This window comes from Ambystoma mexicanum, chromosome 1p, assembly GCF_040938575.1.
Source record: "Ambystoma mexicanum isolate Mex_15411 chromosome 1p, UKY_AmexF1_1, whole genome shotgun sequence".
NCBI lineage: Eukaryota > Metazoa > Chordata > Amphibia > Caudata > Ambystomatidae > Ambystoma > Ambystoma mexicanum.
The window spans coordinates 636,584,498-636,611,476 of NC_090921.1; the positions used below are offsets into that span (position 1 = coordinate 636,584,498).

At 47.6% G+C, this 26,979-nt stretch overlaps 1 protein-coding gene across 4 annotated transcripts in view; it reads right to left on the bottom strand.

The window, feature by feature from the left end:
- ELAVL1 (ELAV like RNA binding protein 1) overlaps positions 1-26,494 on the bottom strand; it is a 288,733-nt gene extending 262,239 nt beyond the window's left edge. For 2 of the 4 annotated variants that reach the window (XM_069649667.1, XM_069649666.1), the window contains exon 1: positions 26,257-26,386. The gene's annotated coding sequence lies outside the window, so the exon portion shown is untranslated. Of the gene's footprint in view, positions 1-26,256 lie in introns of all 4 variants that reach the window. The other 2 variants (XM_069649668.1, XM_069649665.1) reach the window with 2 other exon arrangements.
- Positions 26,495-26,979: the final 485 nt, after the last annotated feature.

The following is a 26,979-nucleotide window of genomic DNA, read 5'->3' on the forward strand; positions in this document are numbered from 1 at the left end:
ACCGCTCCCATGCAAGGTGTGAAGCGGTTTAGAGACATTTTTGTGTCGGACATTACCCCAGTGTCTGAAGTTAGTCCCCCCCCCCACCTCCAATTTCACCGCACCACCCACAATCCCCACATCCCTAGTTTATAAAAGCTGAGAAACTCGTAGAAATGCATACAAAGCAGAATGGTCAACCACTCAGTCAGCAGAGAAGCAGCTACAGTGTGGCAGAGTGAGGGGCAGGGCTGGAGGGGGGGGGGGTCTTTAAATGTGGCTTGCTGTCGAATGTGCGATGCTCGGTGTCATCTATAATGACACCATGAGTTTATATAGGGTGGAACCTAGTCGTTATAACTTGTGTTTAGAGGGTGAAGACAACACGTGCTTCTCCATCACTGACCCACCTGCTCACATACCAGGCGTTATTTGGTAAGTGTTGTGGTGATCTCTTTCAAAAGAGGACATGAATCCCCAGTTGATGTTCAAAACTATGATTTCAAAATACATTTTGTCGGGTGGTTGAACTCGAAGGCCCGTGTTCATGAATTTGGCACATGGTTTCCTGGTAATATCACTGCAAACCTACAATGGAAGCCAGGTTGCTGGTAGCATAATGCCTTGCGCCTTGACCCAAAACCTATTCGGATTTATGGTTATCAAATTGGGCTTTTACATAACAAGCCAGTAGTTACAGTCCAAGTATGCTACATGACAAAATGCACCACATTTGTGCTTCACGTCTACCTCATATCTGTGCTGTGCAGGTAACAGCAGATTTCAATACAACACCCAATTTTCATGACGCCTCCCAAGTTAAGTGTTCTCTTTTTTTCCATGAGTCAAGCATGCACTTAAATTAGAGTCTGCTGCTGGGACTTCATACTTCCGAGGTTGATTATTATCCCACTTAAAATTGCTGAAATTAAAGTGTCATTACATCACAAGCATGAACAATCGCTGTGTAACAACTAAAATTGATAAGACTAAATAACAAATCTAAAGACCATGCGATGCATTTTCGGCAACCAGCATCTTACAAATGGAAGAGACGGCGACAGGGAGCAGAGAACATTGTTCCCTGGAACATACCGGACGGCTCAGCGAGCCACATAAAACTCAACATGCACCACCCCCGCCACCAAACAATCACCCGCACAATGTGCGGACACCACCCCCAAACGACACAGCGCCTCCAACTCACATTTCCCGGGCCTTAGCGCAGCAAGAGCAGATCTGGCTGCATCCCCAAGCTCCTAAACCCCTCCCACTCTCACCCACAGGACTGTCCAAAGGCAAGGCCGAGACCAAAGGCACCTTATGCCCCTGCTTGCATCACCCTTCCTCCAACCCAGTTCCCAAACACTGACCACACTATAGGACCCAAACCTACCCTCCCGCACCAAACCCAGTCCTAGCCATCTCCCTCCTCTACCACTCCTGTTGTTCCATCTTCTCCAAACTCCACCACCACCCCTCAACAAGCCCCATTTTCTTCATTGCCCACCCTCATTTCGGCCCCCGCTATCCCCTATAACCCTAACCAGCACCCGCAAGGGCAACTCACCAAATATCCTGCACCTTCATCAACGTCAGTTTCCAAACATCTTCGACCTGTTCACACATGAACCCAGAAATCCTTTTCATTACTGAGACCCGGTTTTCAGACGACTACAAGCCCATCGCTCACAAGACTTTCCCACCTGGCTACAACCTCTGAACAGATCACGAAGGGGAAGGGGGGCTCGGGATATTACACAAACACCAACTCCAGCTAATAATCAAGGACACCAACACCACAGACTACGAATCTCTTGGGAAAACTACAACTCTGACACTCCACCTCCCAGTTTCCTACTCAGCTGGTGCCAACCACACCACTGCCACCTACCTTCACTGACATCCAGCCTATGAAGCGTTTCAGTTGAGGCTTTCGCCACCACCTTCTCTCCCCCCACCTCTGGCTGAATCGCATCCCGACAGCCCAATCTATGCTCTACCCTTACATTTCCGATACTCTATTCGATACTCTTGCCCCCGTCATGAGGATCCGTTTCAAGCCCAAAGCCAATGAATGACTCTGACTTTGCTACACCTTAAACGTAAGCGTAGGGTGGCTGAGAGGAAATGAGGGCTTCTTGTTAATCCTCTGACAAACTGGCCTGTCGCCTGCTCCAAATGCAATACCTCTGTCTGCACTAAGACGAGAGCTCACATCCAATCCAGTGTCTCTGTGGCATCTAAAAACTCGGCCGAACTCCTTAAAAACTGCAAGAAGCTGGGCAACCTTGCTGCAGTCTCGCTCTCTCCGGTCGCCTCCCAGGCCCTTTGCACGGCCCTTGCCTCACTTCATCTCAAAAACCCATGACATCCTGTCCTCTCCCTTGTCCCCTTCCCCTCTCCTTCTCTGAACTCTTGCCCTCCTACAGCCACCCCCCACTCTCTTGCTCGTCCTTTCCCCTTTTCTCTCCCGATGAGGTCGCTAGATCTATAAAAGTCTCATTAAAACAGGTTCCTCCCTGGTCTTCCAAAACCATAAAGGACCACATCGACACCCTCGCTCCTGCACTGGCTGATTTCTGCAACCACTTCTTTGCCTCAGGAGCCTTCCATTCCCCTCTGAAGCACTCCGCTGTGCATCCGCTTAAGAAACCTACAACTAACCCTTCTTGCCCTGCCAACTATCGCCCAATCTCCATCACTCCTTTTCTGGGCAAACCCCTGGAAATGCTGGCCATTTTGCAGCTTAGCAGTCACTCTGACTCTGTTGGTTGTCTCCATGACCATCAGTCTGGTTTTAGAGCGGCCAGAAGCATGGAAACTACTCTCCTGAACATACGTGAAAATCTGCTCTCCAACATCCCCTCTGTCCTTATCCTACTCGATCTCGCTTCTGCCTTTGACATGGTCAACCACACCATCCTGCTCAACAGTCTCCGTGATAATCTGGGTATCACTGATCAGGCTCTGGTCTGCCTGACCCCTTTCCTCTATAATCGACCCTACCAGGTCCAACTTGGATCCTTCCTTTCATCCATCTCCCTCTCTACTTGCGGTTTTCCCCAGGGGTCTAATCTCTCACCCTGGCTTTTCAACCAATACCTGCCAACTCTCGCCCACTGCATGGCCATATTATGCTCCAATTTGCAGTGCTATGCTGATGACCTCATTTTCAGGCTTCCCTCTGCCACCTCTTCTCCCATCTGACTGCCTATCTGCCATTCAGGATTGGTGTGCCGCGAATGATCCCTGCCAGAATGCCAGCAAGACAGATCTCATTGGCACACCTTCACCCTCCTTTCCTTTCACTCGCTGGCCGGCCTCCCTTGGCACTCCTCCTACCCCCACCTGCGAGGCTAGCTTCCAACTGCACCTCCTCAGAGGTATCTGCCTTTCCTCTCCTTCCCTCAGAAGCTCACTGTCTCGAGCTCCGGATCTTTCTAGGTTGGATTACTGCAACAGCCTCTTTCTAAATCTACCTGCTCCTACTCGCCGCCCTTTACAGTTTATCCAAAACAGGATTGCGAGACTAGCTCCCAGTGGCTGCAAGGATACATTTCAAGACCCTCTGCATTGTCCACAAAGCCTTTTGGGGCCTGGGCCCAAAATACCTTCAGCTCTTACTCTGTAAATACCTAGACCCCTCCCACCCCCCCAGTCATTTTTCAAAGAAACGAGCTGGGGGTAGACCTCGGTCTTCAGCTGGGGCCTCCCTCTGGTACAGCTTCCCTGTCACTCTTGAGGAGAACCATCTCTTGTTCCGGAAGTACCTCAAGATGTCCCTCTTCGCTTCCGCCTTCTCTCCTCCTCTCCCCTGCTGATCTGCTCTGTCTCGGCATCGTGCACATAGACACCCTCTGACTTTCAGGCCCAGGTACCTGCTCACGCTGCCACCCACCAGCACGGCCTTCTGGCAATCCCTTGCACCGGGGTCTGCATCTGTAACACTACAGTACCCACCCCTGTCCCCATTTTTTCTGCACTTACCAGATACCCCCTGTCTGTTGCCTCTAACCTAGCACTTGACACATGCTGGCTATACCACCACTGTTTGTTGCCTTTGTTATTTATCCATTTATATTTTATTTATATTCCTTTTGCTCAGCACTACCTCTCTCACCCCTCCCTCTCTTGCACTTCCCCTTTCCCCCTGCCATGCACTTGTACATTCTCAATTTCACTGGGCCTTGTAAGATCGTTCTTTGTTTCTCCCTTGCCTCGTCGTGCTCTGAAACACTTGCGTACGAGCGTGATACAAATAAAATCATCTACAGCCCAACCCCTCCCGGCTACAACAATGCAGACATACTCGGTGAAGCACTGGCCACCAACCTCATCCTACACCCAAGACTTACCTTTTTAGGGGATTTCAACATATGGTTCGACTCATCCTAAAACCCTATAACCGATCACTCACAATCTAGAACAGGTCTTCAAGCTGTGGGCGCGCCCCCCAGGGGGAGTGGCCACATCCCAAGGGGGGCGGAGGGGGCAGTGCCCAGCACAATTTTTTTTTACATTGGATGAAATGGGAAGGGGCAGCTCACATGGTCAGACTGGACCATAAAACGGTCTTCGGCACCAATGAAAAAAATGGCCATCAGTTGCAGATATTCAGTCCTTTTGTCACAGACTTTGAATAGTACCCAAGGGGTTGTTTTTTGTTCAAATGTAAACAAATTGTGATATTTAAAGATTTATTCAGCAACAACGGTCAAAACTACTAGCTGCATAGTGAAGTAACTCCTCAAACTGGCCCACATTGGCCAAAAAAGTGGCCCATTTTGACTGGCCTACACTAGCATTTTTGGTACGGTCACTGCCCTATAGGCCAGTCCAAGCCTGCCGGCTCATCCATAATGGGCGAGGGGGCGTCCACTCACTGGCCACCTCACCCATTATGGAGGAGCCAGCCCAGTGAAACACTGAGCACTCCCTCAGCTACTTTTTCCAGCTGAGGGAGTGCTCCTGGGCTGGCTGAACTGTCAAAGGGAAACACGGTTTGCCTTTGACAGTTGTCATTTCCCCAGCCGCACATGATCACTGAACCATGCAACTCTGGGTGTGTTTTACTTCGCCAGCCTTGCATAGCTCATTGGAAATGCTGGCTGGGGCACTGTATGTATCTATGTGTGAGGGGGGTGCTCCTGCGCCTCCTCGCACATACGGGCAGAGTAACCTGGAGCGGGGCATTTTAGCAACCACGCGCAGGCCCCTGCAGAAGGTACGTTTATGGCGATTTATTGTTTATTTAAATGTGTATGGATGTGTGTATGCTTGTGTTATGGGACTGTGGTGGGAGCAGGATGGGTGGCTGCACTGGGATAGTGGTGGGGAGAGCCCAGGGTCTGCACTGGGAGTAGGACGGCACGCAACAGTTCATAGCGATTTCTACCTACTGTCCATCTGGCACTTTTGGGAGGGGCCCGGCCTGCCTAAACTGCTCGGGGGGGGGGGGACCCAGGCCAAAAAAGTTTGAAGGCCGCTGATCTAGAATCACTCAACATGATCTCCACACCCACCCACACTGTATCCACCCAGCCCCCCTCATGGACTGATCACTCAGCAATTTTATTTTGCATACCGCTGAGCACTGCTGCTGGCGTTGAAGGCCACACTCGACCACAGCCAACCACCACCCTTACCACTGCACTATGGAACAAAGTCGTAATCACCCCAGATTTAGCAAACTCACTCCTCAACTCTCTCCATTCGCTTGGCCTGCAGGAAGGACCTTCAGCGATCGACTCAGTCAACCTCTGGCTTACAAACACCCTCACACCAACAAACCGGACCTCTCAGAGATCAGGACCATCACCCAGGTGGTTCCCACCAATCTCAAATCACTCAAAACTCTAAATCACCGCCTGGAAAGGACCTGGAGAGCCAACCCTTTAACCCAGAACAAATCCGCCTTAGCAAAAACAACCAGAACATACAGACCGGTAAGCAACAAAACAGATTTTTTTTTTTTTTTTATGTTAACAGAAGCCTAAACGCTCGAAACCTGAGCAAGGAACTACAAAGAATCATAGCGGAATTCAAATCCTGTGCATGCTTGAGCCAGCCCCCACCACTCTCTCAAGCCCTATGCAACACCTTATCACTGCACTTCCACAATGCCGCTAATGAAAAACAGTCTGACATGTCTAAATTAAAACAAATGACCTCTAACCCACCGTTCGACCTTCAAATCCCCCGTGACACAAATCCTCAACTATTTCTCTCCCATCACACCAAGAGTTCCTCTCGCTCGTAGCAGATAGCAGCTCTCCAAACACACGTTTCATCGCCAAACTCAAGGACCGCGTGGCATATAAACAGCTTGCCCAATTTGCCAAAGCCAACAACCTCCTAGACCATGCACAATCAGGCTTCAGGCCACTCAGGGGAACCGAATTTTCCATGTCTCCATCTGGGACGACTTAAGAACAGCCAACACCGAAGGCGGTGCTGTACTCATCCTGCCAGACCCCTCCACAGCCTTCGATCAGCCCATCCTACTAGACAGGCTACAAACACTAGGAATCAGAAACACAGCCCCATCACGGATCTCCTCTTTTATCTCCAATCGATCACAAATCATGCACCTCCACCAGTTCACATTCACAACATAACCCGAACTTTGCAGTTACTTTGACATGTAACCCATGCGCTTGGGTTACATGTCAAAGTAACTGCAAAGTTCGTTTTTTTTGTCTAAACGGAGTTGAGGAACCAAGCTCTCCGTTGTTACTATTCCATGCGACCGGGAATAAGGAAATCTATATAAATATAATTAAGGTTGCTGAGGTCCAAAGGAAAAACCCACCTCAAAAGGTGCCTCCCCTTTTGCACACATTCACAACATGACCAGTAAGGAAAGGTGTCCCAAAACGAGCATCCCTCTCTCCCCTAATTTTCAATTTCTACCCAAAACCCCTGACCACAATTATCCGCTCATACTATCTTACCTGCTACAACTACGCAGATGACACACAGATCATCCTCAAAATCCTAAAATCAAGGCTCTGGCGGCCCAGACCCGTCGTCATGCCTCTCAGATATTGAGCACTGGATGACGACCAACCACCTCATGCTTAACCCTGGGAAAACAGCCGTCCTCCAACTGATTCCATGGCCTCAACATCTAGGGCAAGCACCAGCAATCTCCAACGTGTTAAAAACAAAAAACGGGGATGCACTCTGGAGTCAGACCCCTTACCTCACCTATCCACACCGTTTTTCGGCCATCAACTCCATCATACTGTCCTGCCTATATTACACAAACTGTCTCTACCTGAGTGCTCCTGCATCTCAGCTAAGGAAACTCCAAACAATCCAAAACATGGCAGCACACCTGCGCATTAACCTACCCAACAGAGAACACATCAGCCCTACAAATCTTCCATTGGCACCCGATTGCTCGACGCACTACTTTTAAAGCCATGTGCATCAGCCACTGCGCCGTCCACAATATCAGACCGAAATTCCTTCGAGACAAAAATTGTTCCCTACAAGCCCTCAAGGAATCTCAGATCTCGCACAGCTTTTCGCCTAGTGGTCCACCCTCAAAACTCCAGGCTGGGCGGATCCTCCTCCTTCGTCCAAGCGCCAATCTGCAACCATCTACCCCTAAACATTCACACCACTGAAAACCACCTGAACTTCAGAAGGCCCTAAAATCCTAGCTCTTCCCAGAATACCCCCCCCCCCCCTCGAAATGACACCGCCAAACCCTACTCCCCTTACACCAATTACAACACAGAGGCTGCATTTGCAGCAGCTCACCTGACAAACTGTCACCCCATGCACAACAACATTTCTTACCCAACAAATACACCAGGGAAGCCAGCAGTTTTGCTGTGGCACACCACAATAAATGCCCCCGCCCTTACCTTGCACCAGAGAGACCACGAATAAGGCAACCATGCCGTACGCAATGGACAAAGATAACTCCAGCCGAACAACTTCGAAGCCTACAGTACATATAACACACCAACTCTGTGGCCACAGGCATGGCCAAACACCCATGCACTGGAGAATGCAGCTATGGCAATGCTCTTCGGGTCTAGTAGCGCATATAGCCGTCCACACAAACACCGGACGTACCTCAAAACCTCTGCCACTAGCATACAGCGACTAGCAACAAATAAAAATTCCATATAGCTGGCCACACAGACTCTTTTCAACAATAGCACTATCGCAAACCACCAACAGCGCCCACCCACGAACCTGACCTTTTTGGGCTGCCAAGCCTTTGTAAGTTCCCCAGGACTGCCCTGTGGCTGACCAGCTCTGAAACTTGGGGGATCCTCAGCAACTAGTGGGATTTCATGGTCCTAGCATCCAGAGGACCTGAGATAGGAGTAAAAGTCAGACCGCAGCAAGCGCATCACTTTACGTCACTGTGCATCGGTGGCAGTCATCAGAACTGCTTACCTGTGTCCATTCCTGTCCAGAGTAGAGCCCTGCATCTAGTTCTGCTGCATTCTTCAAATGGAATAACTTGCACCAGCATTAGACAGCGACCAGAGAACTGCTCAAACCTGCAACCCCTGGGGGGAAATAAAGGACGGGGGCTAATGGCGGGAAAAGCAGCTTTGGACTCTCTTCAACAGACCTGCCAAGCCCTGTGAATAATCAGAGTACAGGGGGGTGAGTTGTAGCAATACTTACCTGAACTTCTAACTCCCTTTTAAAAGTTAGAACTTTTAGAAAGGTCTGTATTACTTTGGCTTTGCCATTGCTTATTCACACAAACACTCCAAAAGTTTGTTACACGTTTGTAAGTCATTAATTTGTCCCCAAACACTTGGACACAGACCCTGCCTTCATTTTTCCAGGACAGATAAACAGATTTATTTTTTTCTCCCCTGTGCGGACTGACCTGCTTAACATATCGTATCAGTCTAAGAGCGTAACGTGTAATGCCTGGAAATTATACAGCGGGGTAGGTTGGGAGGTACATATGCGAGAAACATCCAGTCGAAATAACGTCACCAAGGGTAAGTAACTTGTTCCTCGAATGGATTGTGTTCTCCCACATATTCCTCATCTTTTGACTCCCAAAGCAGTGTTGGTTTTGGAGGTGGGAGTAAGAATTTGCAGAGTTAATATTAGTCATGGGCCGAATGATGAATGAAGGACTGCCTTCCCAAATCCTCCTTACGCAGGTAAAATGAGTCTAGACAGTAATATTTTACAATGGTATGGGTGTTAGACCATGTGGCTGCCGCACAAATGTCCCGTATTGGCACTCCTTTTTTGGGCAGAAGATGTTGCCATGCCCCTCGTAGAATGATCCCCAAGGCTTTCCGGAGAGTCTTTCCCAGCTAATCTATAGCATTCTCCAATGCTCAGAATAATCCATCTGGACAGGGTTTGTTTCGCTACCGCTAAACCTAGTTCATGACCTGGGTATCTTGTCGAATCTTCCCCATTTGCGAAATAAACCTTGGGTCAAGTCTGTAGCCTCTCGTCTTCCTTTTCAGAATGAAGCGGCGGGTAAAAAGTTGGTAAAACAATCTTTTGAGAAGCATGGAATTCAGACTTTTTAGGTAGAAACAAAGGTTTCACCTTAACAGTCTATAAAAAATGTTTTTAAAAAAATAAAATAGTAAAAGGGGGTTTGCAAGATCACGCCTGCAACTCGATCACTCTGTGGGCTGATGCAAGAGCCACTAGTAAAACGGTCTTAAATGTCAGTTTTACTGGACACGAATGAAGAGGCTCAAAAAGAGCACACAAGAAATTTTAGAAGATTCAAACCCAAACAGGGACTTGAAAGGGATTTGGGGGAACACATTGTTGAGCACCTTGAGAATTGTACGATTAAAGGAATTATAAAGTACACTTCCTCAGAACGGCACTTAAATTTAAAGTGCTGCCAAAAAACCTTTAAGGGTTCCATTCTGGAGCCCCAGATTTGCCAATTATAGCAAGAAAGACATCACCATAGGTGTATTACATTGAAATGATCCACATTCTTATCTCTGCACCAGTTGCAGAACCTGTTCCAATAGCACAAAGATTTGGTTGCTGGCTTTCTGGCTGAAAGCAAAATATCCATTACATCATCCATGAGGTCCCAATCCTATTTCAACCTCTCCAAATCCATGCATGAAGGTTGAGCGAGCGTCTTGACCTCTGGATGGAGAACACAACCCTTGGTTCTCTCTTTGTGGAAGGCAGATGGACATGTCCTGAAGGTCCGGGTACCACGTCCACCTGGCCCAAACCGGATCAATTAAGATCATTTCCCAAACATTCTCAAACTCCTGATGACTTGAGGAATGACAGGGACTGGAGGAAACGCACAGGAGTGAAAACTCCCAGTCCACTACGAACGCGTCCCCTAAAGATCTTCTTTTCGCACTTTCGGTTGACACGGTCCGTGAACAGGTCTACCTGAGGGGTTCTCCAAACCAAAGGGTGAAGAAACCGCGCTCTGCCTGCTCAGGAAAAAAGGCCACCAGCACTAGTCGGAATGCCCCCAGCTCCAAAATGTTGAGGTGTAGTTTGCACTACTATTGTTGGTGTGGGTTCCCCACCCTCTGAGCAAGGTGTCCGTCACTACAGTTATCTCCTGCCATGGGGTTGACAAAAAAGGTTCTCCCTTGAAAATGTTGCTGCAGGCCCACTGCGACTCTGCTATGAACCTGAAGAAGGTCCGACATCTTGCCTTAGACTCCACCGAGTCATGCGAGCCCCATGAGAAAAATACAGGATGCCATGAGGCTGAGTCAAGTCGAAGGCCGGAAGACGCTGGGCACTCTAGAATTTGGTGACCATCTGAAGAATGTGAGGAGACCTTACCAGTCAGTGGGGAGTGTGGCAGGTGATGCTGAGATGTTCCACGGCTTGTTCGGGAGAACGGGCCCTGATCAGCCAACCGTCCAGGTATGGGTAGACATGAATTCCCCCTGCAACCCCCCCCCCCCCGCCGAGACTCGGTGCCACAACCGCCATTAACTTGGTGAAAACCCTTGGGGCGGAGGTCAGCATGAATGGCAGAACTCGAAACTGATGGTGCGAACAGCCAACCGCGAACCTCAGGTACTTTTTCTTGTAACCATCTTGATCTTGAACTTGTCCTTCCTGAGAAAAAGTCCAAGATGGGTCTCATCCCCCCCCCCCCCCCCCCCCCAAAATCCCCCTTGGGGATTAGAAAGTATGGCAAATACAAACCACCCTGTGTTCCATTCCGCTGCAGGTACTGGTTCTATAGCACCTTTCTCTAGCAGCTCAGAATTTCCAGCACAAGGAACGGATCTGGAGTTTTGAGCGAGTGGTTCCCCAGTGGATGATTTTGAGGTCTTGTGAATGGGAGACAGTAACCCGGGGCTACAGTCAGGCCTACAGATAAGGTGGGTACCAGGTCTTTCTACGCATGAAAATCTTGCAAATACGACAGCTTTATTATTTTCCTGGGTACATTTACACACATGTTTAGAGCAGAGGGCAGTGCAAAGGTCAGGTTACTTGATAGAAAGGCTTGTTTTGATTTTTATCTACATGGATGTAATTGCAAGCCACCTCTGAAACAGAATGCATTTCTCTGAAGCCTTTCAAAAAAAGAAACTGCACACTGTGATAAAAGGAATGGTTTCTTTCCATAATTTCCTAAAATTTTTGGATTGTAGATTAGATGGAAAACTAAGTTGCAATTAAGAATTAATATTTTGTAACAAATTATGTTTTTCCCCCCCAGTGAAAGCAAACCAGTGTTGCACAATTGTATTTTTCAGAGTTCTGGTGATGTGTGCATAATCATGCGGAGGCAGATCATTTTTACACTAATATTTACACTCTAATTATAAGTGTGTAAAATGATGACTATGCACAATATAGATTACATCCATTCAACCTTGCAGTAAATGGGGTACATTACTATGAATGGGCAGTGGCAGCAGAGTCTTTGCTCAAGGGTGAGTGATTGTCATTACACTGACCACATGTGTTCTAATCTTCAAGACTACGATTAAAACATCCAAAACCTGACTCTACAGGAAGTGCAAGCGCTTTTCCAAAACAAACCAATGAAAGTTACATTTGTAATTGAAAGAGAAACTAAGCAAAAACCCGTCCCTGTGATAATCCAGATAGGTATTAACTGCATGTAGTGCTTCATAAATGGTTCTTATAACATCTAGGTACTGATTATTATTATACCTGAGTCGATACTCAGTTAACCAACCTCTGAAGGTTGTTAGCCAATAAGATAGCTCAGCCGGTTGAGCACTCATTGCTGCAATCTGTGCGTGATCTGTAGGTTGTAGGCTTGACCGGCAAGTCCAACTAAGCCTTTCATCCTTTCGAGGTCAATAAAAGGAGTACAGACTTTGGTTTGGTGATAACTGTGATAAATATGTTCTATGTACAGCGCTTGGCCAAAAGCGCTATATAAATAACCATTTGACCATTAGATTAGATGGAGTCATTGCCTCGCTGCACTGTTGTATCAGAACATTGTCTTACGCTCACCTGGTATCCACGGGGGCGCCACACGATACTGGATGGAGGTCTAAGCGCTATCCCGGACCCCTCTCTTCTTGAGAATGTGCCAGACGTTGGGTAGCGCCTATAACAGGAGAATGGAGGGTTAAGATACTGATTCTATGGACTCCCACCTTCCACTGGTCCAAATCCCCTCCCTTGGGGTTGTTGCTCACCTTAGGTTTTTGTGCATTGAACTCTCTGTCCTGCGTCTCTGTGCAGGGGCGTGTGGTTGGTGCGGGCGTTCCGTGGACCTAGTTGCTTCACTGGGCCATGTGCCCTTATGTCGGGTCCAGACCGACTGACTCCGACTCTGCTGTCTTCCAGGTGAGTTATAATGTCTTTTCCATCTTTATTCTGTCTCTTTCTTTCCCTCCGTTTTCTCTGTCTTCTCGGCGTCTTGCTCCACTACACTGTTCCCTGACAATGTCTCTTGTTCTCACAGGGATGGTTGCGATCTCGGAGTTGCCGCACCGACGGTGAAGACCACAGTGAGTTATTGATGCGGAGCGCTGCGCTCTTTATTGCGTCAATTGCTAACCTGCGTTCTCTTCTTTGTACAGGTTGTTGTGATGTTCCGGAGTGATGAGCGATCGAAGCGCTGCTTGCCCAAGTGCTTTGTTAATGCTGACCTTGTTCCTTCTCTCTTGCAGGTTGCGGTGAAACCCGGAGATGGGTGAGGTAAGAAATGCAGGGTGCTGCCAGGACCTGCTGCTTGCCCAGGTAAGAATTGTTATTAATGCTTTGTTTCTTTACCTTTGCAGGTTGCTGCAAACTCCAGAGATCGGCGAGGTAACCGAAGCACCGGATGGATTCAAGGCCGGTTACTTCACAGGTAAGTGTTCTTGTTCTTCCAGGTTATTAATGGAATCCGGATCTAGGGCTTCAGGATCGGGCCGCCAGAGAAGCAGATGAGCAGGACACGGTGAGCGTGGCTACAGGAGAGCAAAATAACGCAAAGCGTGCTCTGCTGTTTGGGTGTGGTTTAAATAGCCCAGGTAAAGTAGTTCCAGGCCCAGCCACACCCAAAACATTAGACTGCATGGCTTGGTTCTAAAGAACTGAGCTGTGTAATAGGCCTCCATGTTAGATTAAGGTCCAAAACTGGTATTACGTTATTCCCGATAATGAGCCTGGCGCCAAAGGCGCCAGGACTGACTCCATGTATGTCTGATGGAGTTTTAAGGCCCTTCGGGCCAGTGTGAAGGGCTTTAGCCCCACTGCTGCCAAGGGGCTGTTATACCTGAGGGGGGTCAGAGGCATGGATTGTGACACATTGGCATACCATTGGGTAGTAATAGCTCCAGGAAATGAGGACTCATTAAACATCAAATGATAATTCTGCTATCGAACCTCAAAACACACAATACATGTTTGCTTTAATGTGTAATTGGCTAGGTTTAGATCAAATGGCCAGACCTTAGAGAAATAATGAAAGGTGTATTGTGTCAATGCAGAAAGCTGCCGTACGGTAATGATTTCCATACATGTGCATGCGTCGGCTGGATACATGCCTTTGCCTTCACCTCGCCGCCTCTTCCCACTGGACAGGAGTAGAGTATTTGGTCGGACATTTAAGTGTCTCAGGAGAGGAATCAGAGTAAGATGGAGACCTGTGACACCTCTTTTTCGACTTCTGAGTCAATGAAGAAGAATGGCGAGACCCACTCATGGAGCAAAATTGCTTTTCTCCAAGGAGAGTCTCTTCTCGACTTGTCAGAAGACTGGGTTTTAGATTTGGTTGAAGGGGATTTTGAAGGGGGTGGGTCCTACCCGCCGCTAGTTCCCCTTTATGCTCTTTTGGAGCCTGACCAGTCATCGCCTAACAGTCGCAGTCAGCCGGTCGATGCAGACACACTCAATGAGGGTCAGTGATCGACATGTTGGCACCCTAATAGTGGCATTTCTTGAAACCTGTCTTTGGTGTCGATGGAGTAGACTAAGCAATTTTTCACAAGTATCGTAGTTTTTATTCAAAAATCCGAAGTGTGGCGCAATTCTCTAAGCGAAAGCTGCGTTGGAAAGACAGATCTGAAGCCAACGGGCACTGCACATGCTATATATATTGATGTTGACCTCCAGACGGGGGCCCTCTAGGGACAGAGTAACAGGATTTAAGTACAGCAGCACCCCCTCTCTTTGTGTCAACTTGCTCCCTTGCCTGCCAAGTATGGCAGCAAGGAAGATAGCCTGCTGGTTCTTTACAGGGGTTTCCCCCTCTGTATCTTTCTCTCCCCCTCTCTTTGTGTCAACTTGCTCCCTTGCCTGCCAAGTATGGCAGCAAGGAAGATAGCCTGCTGGTTCTTTACAGGGGTTTCCCCCTCTGTATCTTACAGCCCCTACCAGTCCATGTGCTTCTCCAGTGACCTTCCTCGTTCTCAGGATGCACAGCAGATTCTTCCTTGGATGGGGGACTGTAATCTATGCTGCGTGGGCATCTCTCAACCTGCCCGGCCCTTGGAGCAAAGTATGGACACTGCCTCCTGTGTTTGTGTCACCGTCGGCCAGCCTCACGCCAACGCCTAGAAGCCGTTGGGGGAATGAGTCCTGTTGTCCTCTTGACTCTGGGATCAGACTGCTCTCAGCTTCGCACTGGCCTTTTCCAAGTCTTCTTTATGCTTCCCGGCCTTCACCATCTCTCGTCCTGCTTGGCTGCGTCTCTCTGATAGGCAATCCTCCTTCAGTTTTTGGCATGAAAGGGAAGCACTCCTCCACGGAATTATATACCGCTGCAGTTCCTTCTTGGTATTGCTCTTCATTCGGTCCTGTGTCCCACCTCGTCCTGGTACTTGGACCAAATGTTTCTGATGCTCTTCGTCTCTTCAGGACCTTAATGTAGTCTACATTACAACACTATATAGTTCTACTGTCTAAAAAGAGGTCATAAGAAAAGGGAGAGGTTAGAGTGTGTGTGTGTGTGGGGGATGGGGGGGTGATGTTGTCAATAGGGCTGTACCCTAGATGGTCATTGTCCTCCCTAGGAGGGAGGGAGAACAAGTCCCTCCCCATGAGATCCTACCACACCACCCACAGGGGGAGTACCGAGTAGCGGCCTCATCTCCCTATCCTCATGGTAAATCGTCACACTGGCACCTATTTAAGTTCCGGCAGCGAAATGCAGAACGGCGACTGTTCTAGCGAATGTAGCCCATTGGAGAGCTAATAAGTCCACTGGGTGGGATAGGGAAACTTCAAAAAGGCTCAGGACAGCTGGACCCTCGAGAACATGTCGAGACCGGTTGGTCCCACCAACCCAGGGTTGAAGCACCGCTCAAGGCCTTCACAGATCATGCAGTCCCTGTGCCTCTTCAGGAGTCGTACAGGGTTAGCAGTTCTTCTACACAAGATACTTGGCATCAACGCTGATCTAAAGAAATGGCTGCAGTAGTCTCTCATCAAGGATTCTGCCCGGAAGCAAGTCAAAGCACACCAATGATAAAGATTAGGCCTGGACTGGCCATCAGGGCAATGCCCGAACCAAAAACAAAATGCTAGTGTGGGCAGTTTTTTTGGGTCAAAGCAGCCCAGTTTTTTGGCCCATGGGGCCAGTTGAAAAGTTACACCATGCAGCTAGTAGTTTTGAGTAGAGTTACTGAATAAATATTTTTTTAAATGCACAATTTGCATCAAATTTTAGCAAAAAAAAAACTCCCCCTTGGTTACTACTCAAAGTACAAAAATTGCCATTTGCAACTGTGGGCCCCATTGGTGCCCAAGAAAACTGTATACCCCAGTCCAACCCTGGTAAGAAGCTGTACCATTCAAACAGCTTTTTACGCTCAATGGATGTTGAATGCGACTAGACAGTCACACCCGCCTCACACACAAAAGGCATCACTAGTCTGAAAAAGCAGCAGCTTTACCGGGCAAGTGCACAACCTTATATGGGATTTTTTGACACAACTAGACAGGAAGAAGTCCAAAAGAACAAGCAAAAATATTGTGGTGAGGCATTTTAGGGCACTAGCCACGTTCAGTAGCCATACGTGGTAAACAACAAATGTGCACACTAGAAATAACTCAAAAATGGTAAATAGCCACCAGCTCGTCTTTAGGCACATAAATGTAACCATAGAGCTGGGAGCTATTTAGCTCCTGCTTGTAGCCTCGAAGAGCTTGGTTAGTTTGACACCAACCACTACCAGGAGCTTCTTTTGGCTCCCCAAGCCAACCAATGCTGAACAAGCACACCTATGTAAACTTAACTGTCCACAATCAATATAAACATTAAGGCATATCTAGAAGATATTTAAAGCATATATGGTCCTAAATTATGTATAAAAGGATAGGTTTGAAACTCATGTGGAAGTTGGCATTACAGAAGGCCCTTTGCCATCTCCTGGTTACCCAGTGGAAGCACCTGGTCACTAATTAATGCTTGATAACCAGGAACTGATTTTAGCTCCTGCTTATCCAATCTTAATTTCTATCCCTGCCATAAATCCCAAGGGTAAAACACTAGGGTGATACAAAATTTACCAAAAAAGGAAAAGGACAAAAGGGAAACAGTTGCTCATTACTGATCGTCTGAAGGACTGATCCGTTTCCCCATTACAAAGTGGGCAAACGGCAAGGGGAGTGAAGCTGAAGGCTCAAGCCATGACAGGTTCAAAAACAAAAAGTTTGGGGGTCCGTAGAAATATGAAGGGAAAGTTGCCTAAGAGAAATCTTTCCAAGCACATATGTAGACATGTTGCTACTTAGCTGGTGTCCAGAGCCAAGGGCCCACCCACCATTCAAAACAATGCCACGATAAAGACTATGCAATCAACTGAAAAAAGAAAAGGATTATTTATGATGTGGTCTGATGCTAAAATGCCCAAGTGCTTGTGGTTCCCTTTGTGACAGTTTGATGTTATTCCAACAATAGGACTTCAAACAAAATCTTTTGATTCTCCCAACTCCAAATCTCACTCAATAGCTGGCGATTTTTTTCCATTCAAAACCAGTGTATTATGCACTCAACCTAAATTCACTCAATTTACAGATAATTAAAATACATGTGTCCTAATGTTCCAAACCAGCCTCTGATGAGGTTCTGAAAAACATTTGCTACGATTACGCAGACAACCAAATCATCTACAAAATCGAAGATGTACAAAAAGGAGATTTCAACGCTAATAGGCTGTCTCAAACAAAAAGGATGAACACTAACAGCCTCAAAGTTAACCAGGGCAAGACGGAAATCATGATTACATCCAAAAACCAAGGAAGCAAACTGTGCATCCCCGTGGCCCACAGAACTAGTAACAGCACCCACATCATCCAAAAGTGTCAAAAACCTTGGAATCGACAACGAGCTAACTCTAGAACCACAAGTATACATGATAATCAAGAAATGCTTCTCCCCCTGCACACGATCAAAACAATTCTACCATTCCTCTTCTTCACGCACAAAACACTAGCCATCACCTCCCTCATCATGCCCAAGATAGACTACGCCAACAGCCTATACCTTGGAAAGCCGGATTACTCACTGAAAAAACTGCAACGTATACAGAACGCAGTGGACAGACTTCTCAAACTCTCATAAAGGACCACATCACTCCAGCACTAGACATGCTACATTGGCTGCCAGTCAAAAAACGAATTACCTCCAAATCAATGTGCATAAAACAGAGCAATCCACAGGCAGGGAGCAGAATTGATACAAAAGAAAGTCACCATTTACCAGCCGACCAGAGCACCGCTAAACTTGGAACTGAGGAATACGAACCATGAAGGAGCATCTAAAATTCAGAAAACTCTGGCACTTCAAGTCATAACAGGACAAAAATTAACGGGCCACACCCCATTATATGAATAAATGGGAATGACAGGGGACTAGGACAGAACACAGGGAAGTAGGGCAGCCTCTGAATGGGAGGGAGAACCAGTTGCAACCTTCCCAATATAGGGGCCCTACCGCAAACAAAGGAGAGAGGTGGGACCGACCTCTAACCACAGATAAAGGGAAGAGAATGGTGACTGAAAAGATGGACTACGGGTCACAGGGAGCTCAAGGGTGCAGGTAATATATGGCCCCTCCTAGAGGAGGGACCTGTAGAGTCGATGGTTGCTGCACACTGAAATGTGCCAGGGGGTAAGGCAGCGGTATTCATACTGTGGAGCGCACCCCTGCAATAGTTTGGAAGAAATGGGCAGGGGCAACTCACATGGTCAGGTTGAAGCATGAAAATGTCTCAGGCACCAATTAAAAAGTGGCCCGAGTTGAAAATGCACATTCATTCCTTTAGTCACAGACTGTTTGAATAGTACTCAAGGGGGGTTTTGGTGTTAAAATGTAAGTAAATTGTGATATTTAAAGAATATTTATTCAGCAACAATGGTCAAAATTACTAACTGCATACTGAAGTAACTCATCAAACCGGCCCACATTGGCCAAAAAGGTGGCCCATTTTGACTGGCCCACACTAGCATTTTTGGTATAGGCATTGCCCTTTAGGCCAGTCCAAGCCTAGAGGCTCATCCATAATGGTGAGGGGGCGCCCACCCATGTCCAGTAAAAAAATGACATGCCTGCCCCCCCCCGTGCCCCCCAGCACAAATTGCAAACTGTTTGGCTATTTACCCATTTTTCTTTAAAGAATGCTTACAATGCAACATTTTTACCCATTATTTTAAAGACAATCCACGGGGGGATCCCGCTTGATTGGTTCAGGCTCCATCACTTAGCTCAGTCGCTATGGCACTTTTGGGGGAAATAGTTATGCCCCTCCACTTAAAAAATTCACTAGCCGACACTGGGTTGGGAACAGCATGGAGGGAGCCCAAGGACTGCGATGGGAGCAGAATGGGCGTGAACCATGGGATAGTGGTGGTAGCAGATTGGGGAGAGCCGAGGGTGTGTGATGGGGTGGGGAGAGCCCATGGACTGGGTAGGAGTGGGATGAGGGAGCCCAGCGACTGATGGGTTCAGGTGAGGGAGCCCAGGGACTATACTGGGTGTAGGGAGCGGCGACAGCGTGCAATACATACTATCCATTTGGCATTTTTGAGGGGGCCCAGCCTGCCCAAATTTTGCTCGGGGGGGTGGGGGGGCGGGCAGGACAAAAAGGTTTGAAGACCACTGGGGTAAAGTGATGAGGACATCCATTAGTCCGAACACATGGGGAGGGATCGGGGGGTTGTAGTGGAGAAGGCACAACCACTAAACAGCCCTGTTAACGACCCATACCCCTGCACAGAAAATAAAAGTGGCACACCACCATGTACGATATTACAAGAAATATGTGCCGCAGGCAGCCAAAACTGAGGAGGTTTCAATAAGTTGTCAGCACTAACCAACCGCATCCTTCTGCGCACACCTCTCAAACTCTGAGCTAAACACAACCATACCTCTTACAGCACAACAAACCGCACGTCCATTACTACATCACAACAATGAAACAAACCAAACATAGCTTTCATGTGCTGTTGTGCGAGGCTACCAACCAAACATTCATATGTACGCTCAGCGACAGTGTAAACCGAACTAAAGCTGCCAACAGCACATCACAGCTCTCTTGCCCCTTTGTCTGCTCAGTCCTAACTTACCCCCCACGCCTTACATATGCCCCAGAGCACCAAGGGACCACGCAGATGATGATAGCACACGGTATAAAAAACCTTGAACATAACATTTCTATGCACAAAGAGCAAGAACCTATTTGTAACTTCTGTAATTTGACTTTAAAAACGTGATTGTGCGTCCAGTCTCCGTTTCTCTATAGCAGTGGGACCACCTATAGAGCGGTTGGAAAGAGAGAGTGATCAGACATGTCAAACAGTCCTCCATAACACTGATTAATGTGTGCACGCCAACCAACATCTCTTGTCAATCATGTAAACATAAAGGAAACAATCAGGGTTCAAAATGTGCAAGGCAGGAAAGAGTTTAACAAAATTGATTAGTAGAGATTGTCAAATAACAAAATCATTAACAATCCAATTTAAATAAATTGGAAATGTTTTATATAATTTGTAATGGAAAAAGTTAATTGCAACAAGACCCCCGTACAGTTAAGACTTTAGAACTAATTGCATGCGCTGGGTGCAGTTTTTGTATCATTTTATAAAAGTTAACAAATCATTCCAAGACGTTGAGGACGTGCGTGTGAGCACGCTGTCTCCATCACAGCATTAATGTCTTTCGTTCAGCCTTAAAAAGCAAGGATTCCTTGTCTGGGTCAGAGTGGCAGGCGAGGGACATAGTCCAATCCCTGGGGACACAGCCTCTCCATGCGGAAATCAAGATCTGAGACCTTGCAGACAATGGGTGTGGTGGACCGTGCAGGGCACTGCTGTGTGCCGGTAGGGAAGGTGTCCCTGGTCTGTTGGAAGCCCCCCGCCCCCGAAAGGCCTGGGCTCACTCCGGAGCAGATGGCTGCACCATAGTAAGACCGGGTGCCTAGTATATACAACCAGATAGCACGGGATCAGCTGGCCGGGTGGCGAGTGTCCCCCAGAGCGGTTAACTTGGGAACTGGAAGAGGTGCACGACCCGGGCAACAGAAGGGTGGTTCCCATTGAAGGACACACTTGTGCAGCAGTGTCAAATGGGGAGGAGATTGGCTGCCTGAAGGCCATGGGATCCCAGGAGTCCTCTGGCGTTTTATGGTGGAGACTGTGGGCCTAGTGCCAGTTAATATCTCATTGAAGGACAGCATAGGTCTGTTGGGAACGTTTCCTAAGAGCACAAGTGCAAGGAGAAGATGTACAAAGCGCTGGACTGGTAGGTAGTCTGACAAGTGGTCTGCGCCCAGCAAAGCTGGTTTGATGTGGCAGGAGGCCCCAGGGGCTGAATGGCATCTGCTGACATGCCACAGCAGGTGCACTGCTGAATTGGAAATGGCTCACACCATCTAGTGAGGAGGCAAGGCAATACAGGTGAGTCAGCGTGGGATTTGTGGATCTCTACAGGTCTCAAATCTTCAAATGCCAAGAGGCAGGAAAAAGTTGAACCCGGCAGCGCACACACAAATTGCACTCAAAACACCACATTAGACGAGGCAAGTGGGTACATTCACGTCCGTAGATACATCAGACCTGTGTCTCACTCAAACCTTCCCCATCTCGGACCCAGAAGATTTTGCAAACAGCTTCCAAGAATTGAAACAGAAGGTTTCTGCTTCCTTTCAGTCACAATTTACCGACAAAATAAGACTCACTGGCAGACTTTGGTGAAGAAATCGCTTCAATTGAGGAGCGGGTGGACTTAAGGGAGCGGGTGGACTTAATGAATGTGCAATGCAGGAATTGGCGGAGGACAGTAAGCAGTCTGATATTGCACTAGAGGAACTGGCGAGATGCACACGCAACTTGGAAATCCAAAAAGAAGACCTCGAAAACCGATCCAGACGCTCCAACATACGGGTGAAGAAACTTCCGGAATCAGTGATGGATACTGAACCGCAAGAAGTCATCATGCACATTTTGAAAGATCTTATAGTGGCTGGAGAGGAAGTGCACATACCACTCAATAGGGTTCACAGGGCGGGTCTGAAGAGGTCTGTACAAGGTGCGCGTCCCTGAGATGTTTTGGCAGCTTGTGCACTTTATCCGCAAAAGGAGCAGATATTGAGGGAGGCACACACGGCGACGCCTTAACATTTGTATCAAGATCTTTCACTTGTGACTCTTTAAAAGCCCCGGAACATGCAGGTAGTGGTTAAACATCTGGAATCAAGTATAGATGCACCTTTCCTTTTGGCCTGCTTTTCTCAATGGAAGGTAAACATAGAATAACTTCCTGTGATGAAGGCATTGCTTCAAATTGAGGATGAGGGAACAGCTGGAACAATGGAAGGAGTGATGGCCTCGACAGATCCCTGTCTCGGGTGGCAAAAAATATGGGGAATGGACACTGACTGATCGAAAGCGAATAAACTACAAAAGGGGCACAAAAAGGAGTGGAGAGTTTGACTCAGAGGCCCTACCCCTAAATCAGCAAAGGAAGTGAGCATACAACTTCCACGACAAGCAGGGGTCACCGAAATATCAAAGAAACTATTGATTATGCAGAGAAGGAGTGCAACATCCTGGAATCCGTCTGCTCAGGTAGGATGGGGGGGTGGTAGTATACCCCACACATGGCCCAGGATTAGTCACAGCTGGTGGCTTCTGCCCCAGGAAACAATAGGCTCTAACTCATCAGTGGCTTTGGGGTGTGGGAAATGTTTGGAGGGGTAAGGGGAATCAGGGTAGGGGAACCCGCTGTGCAGTAGCTGTAATTAAGATGTATCTGTTGGTCTAGACGTCCCACTGTGGGGTTGAGCTAGACATATACCTAGCTAGACATTCAAATGTCTATCAATGAATATTAAGGGTCTCAACACCCCGATTAATCGTAGGAAATTGGAGAGCTTGTTGAGGCGCTACCAACCTGACTTGGTGGCTCTTCAAGAAACCCATAGTCGGAAGATGGACAAACGAAAACTAGGTTTGAGTCCGTATCCTGCAGTTTTTCAAGCCATTGCAGCGTGCAAGCAGCCGGTGTGTTAATAGCGCTTAGGGCTGGTACCCAAGTAAAAGTATTGTGCACATTGTCACATAAGGAGGGTAGATATGTATTCTTGAGCTTAGAATTAAATGCCTTTAATTGACTTTAGCCACAATTACAATTTGTGCTCCTAAATCAGGCTAGGAAGGATTTTTGAAACAGTCTGGGGCAACTCGAATCCTTTATGGGGGGGGGGGGGTGAGATATTACTTTTGGGGGACTTTAACATGGCTTGGGACCCAGCTAGAGATCGAGGTACTGTTACGCGATACGTCTAAGCGTCTCCATCTGAGGTATTACAGAGATACCGACAGTTATCTTTAGTGGATGTGCAGCTCGCTCTCAGGTAGAAGGAAAAAGGCTATACCTTTTATTCACACGTGCATCACTCGGTCTCACGCATAGATTATGCTTGGGTCTCAGTCTCCCCGATGTTAGAATTACCCAAACAGAGACCCATACGATCTTGCTGTCGGATCATGCACCAATAATTATAGATTTAAATGCACCCAAAAAGGACTCTGAAACTTGCGCATATGGGGGTTGGGCACCAACAGAAGACATGAGAGCTGCAACAGCATAGGGGTCGATCGGACAGTGAGGTGTGCTCTGCACCTGTTGGTGGTCCCCGAAGGGGCACCTCCGGGATGAAGGAGGACCCGGTGCCCGAGAGACAAATGCTGAGAGGTTTGGCTCCAGTCCAATAGAGGATCCAGGGTTTCTCCCATGTGATGTCTCAGTACCCCGAACTAGCAGGAGTCGCGTGTCACTTGTCCCAAGCGTCCTGGTTTTTGCATTCTTGTTATTGTTGGGAGGGGCTCTACAGCAATGGGGGGGCTCATTTTAAAAACTGTCTTTGCGACAGAAGACATTAATATTACTATGAGGGTGGGCTTGCAGGATTAGTATCCCAGTTAGGCGCCCAGTCGAGTCTTAGACGTCACTTGGCATTGGGGTGATCCTCTCACATAGGTTAACAAATGTGTTACATTTTCCAATATCGCGAGAGTAAAGGCAGGGGATTATTTTCAATACATTGGGAATATGTATTCGATTTTTGAGCCACGTCGGCATAGATGGATCCAAAGCTACCCCGGTGGGAAGTGTCCCGTCAGTGAATCGGGCAGGTCCTAGGCGGTCCGTAAATTACAGCTCCAGACCTTACTCGGTTGAGCCAGAACATTCAGGGTCCAAACTCGACGGTCAACATTAACAGCATATCCCATCACTTATTTTGTATCCAGTGCTACCAAAAGAAAGGGAGTATCCATTCTGGGCCGGTGGGGTTCCGCTGCAGGTCAGGGATGTCCTGATGGGAGGTATGTTTTAGTCAGATTGGGGGACCAGGCCATGCTTGGCATCCAAAATAAACATTGACAACGAACACTTATGACAGGCGACATCTGTACCAATCCACGTGCAGTTTAGATTTTGGACTTAAAGATCAACACTTGTGAGATATTTCTGTTTATTGCCTTCCATAATATCTCAGTTTATTTATAATGGGTGTATGTAGTGCAAGAGTATACATCGAATGGCTGGAATGTGAAGATGGGCGATGCCCTAAAACCTGCCGGAATTGGTTAACAACAAAAATGCATTCATCTCAGTTTAAGATTTTCAGTCCAAAAGGGCAGTAGAAAACGGGAAATATGTTTTCTGGGGTACAAGCAATGCCGGTTGTATATCCAATCACACAATCATAATATGCAGAGTTAACTCCGTACAACCTAAGTAAATGACTTCTTAGTAATGCAAACTGTGGTGCGTCATTGTGCTGGTGTCATCATTGAGTTGTATAACAGCCCCACAGTGGACCAATCTCCGAGCATTTAAGCTTTCCCCACACCAAACATATGAAACGCCCGTGATTTTTACCACCTTTTGGAAGGGTGTCTTTGGCCAGCAAATGTATATTTAAAAAAACAAAGCCTTTACTAAGTAAAGAACGCTGCTTCTGCAGTGGCATAACGAAACGCAACACCACAATCCTAACCGACAAAAATTAATCTGCCAATGCTACATTCCCTGGCATAATGAAATCTGCCACCAATGGCGATTATGGAGTATAATAAACAGAGCTCTCTACTACACAAACGTTAGGCCGGTTTATCCAGTCTAGCTCTGTTTTTATTTTTGATTCTGAAGTAGCAGTTTTGCATTTCGTCATAGAAAATGGAGGGCGAGTTTCCGGAATGAAAAGCAGCAAGACTTTTCTTGTTAGACAGGACTTTGCTCAAATAGCATAATGAAACTGGCCATCGCCGTGCTATCTGGGGACAAAGGAATCTAGAATTACAAGGGGACTGGCCACCTGAGACACAAGGTATATGACACAAATTGGAGATGCCGTCATGATGCTCTGCGCGTGGAGTTGTACCAAAGTATGTTGTACCCTCTGACTTCTCCAGATATTTCGTTATCAAGCCCACTTAAATGGCCACGATGGCAAGGCTGGCCCCTACCTGGGACCGCTATTGGTCCAACTACATTTGGGAAAGTTATCAATTATATATTTTTGCACATTTTACGTACATATATACAGACACATTTCCCTATATTGGAGCAAATATTTCCAATTATGTTAGTGGTTTCTTTGTATTCATTGTAGGTTCCAAGACAGGTATATAGTTACGGTCCTAGCAACTTCCGGCTCCATTTGGTAGCGTGCACTGCCAGCTCTGGTCCCGCCCCCTTCCGGCTCAAGTACTATTCACTCACTTCCAGCTTCCTGCTCTGGCTCTATATAGCCCTAGTGAAAACGGAAAGCACGGTGTGCCTTTTCTTACAGGTATATAAACAGTATATTGTACTAACGCTGTACGAGTGACGTGCACACGACTGCGCATCATCCCCCTGCGATCTCCGCCATCCTTTGAGACTCGAGCAGGGATCCCGTGGGTTGGTTTCCCAGACCAAAGGAGGTTGACCAGTGTTACAAGAGGGTCGAAAAAGGCGGCGCCTGTCATCTACCTTTGATATACATACACTGGCATCGCAAGAGACGCGCAAGGCTGCTTCCAACATGGAGCAGTCTTTGGTCCGCCCATTCCAGGCCGAGGTTGGAGGTAGTTTACACATTGTACACATCCGGAGATGTAGTGGAATGGGCGCAATTCAGGGTCTGTATGGCAGTGTTCGGGCCCTGCCGCTGCCCAATCTTTGTCAGTACTAGGCCGCAGTGTGTCCCGTCCCCCCCCCCCTTTTGCTTGAATTTGGATCGGCTACTCTCCGTCCACGGCCCGTCCGGCCTTGTACAAAAGCACACGGCTTTGGCTAGCGCGTGGGTGTTGGCGTGTACCCGCTCACATCCTTACCTGTGTGCCCCGCTGCTACAGTCGACTGGTCACGGTTTGGATCTCGCCTTCGTTTCGGCGTGGACGTTCCAGCACAGCAACGGCTTCACCGAGCAAAAAACACCAGGCGCGGACCGAAAAGACAAGCCACGCCCCTCCCATTTGCCATTGGCTAGGCCAAGATAACCCTGACCTCTCATTGGTGGAGAAGCCTGCTCGTCCATCCTTACAGGGATTAAGCCCACATATTAGTTCCTATAGGTTCAAGCGTTTTCTATCCTACTTTTTATTGGAGTATGAAATTGCCACTCTTGTCGCAAAACACTAAACCCGCCCACTAATAACATACCATTGGTCCAGAAAACGACGTCGACCTTTTTATGTGGGGAACATGGAAACCATGCCCGTTCTTAGGGACTATAAATCTAGGCTGCTGTGAAAACAGAAGAGGAACTTAAAAAAGCAGGTATCCTGCAGTGGTTAGCCATCTTGAAAGGTTGCGTTTGAGGGCTACGGCTACGTTTTCTGTAAAATGCTCTTGTTATCACGATTTATGAAATGATTCAGGCATTGCTTGTTTAATAAAACACGTCATTCACTTGCAAAGATTTCCTTAAGAATATTTTGTTACAGATCTGGGTAATCCTCATTATTCCTAGTCGTACTTTTCTTCCTGGTTTTAGTACTTTACATTTGAGGCACCAGCCTCCAAAGCTACCGGTGTCAACTTTGAAATGTACCACA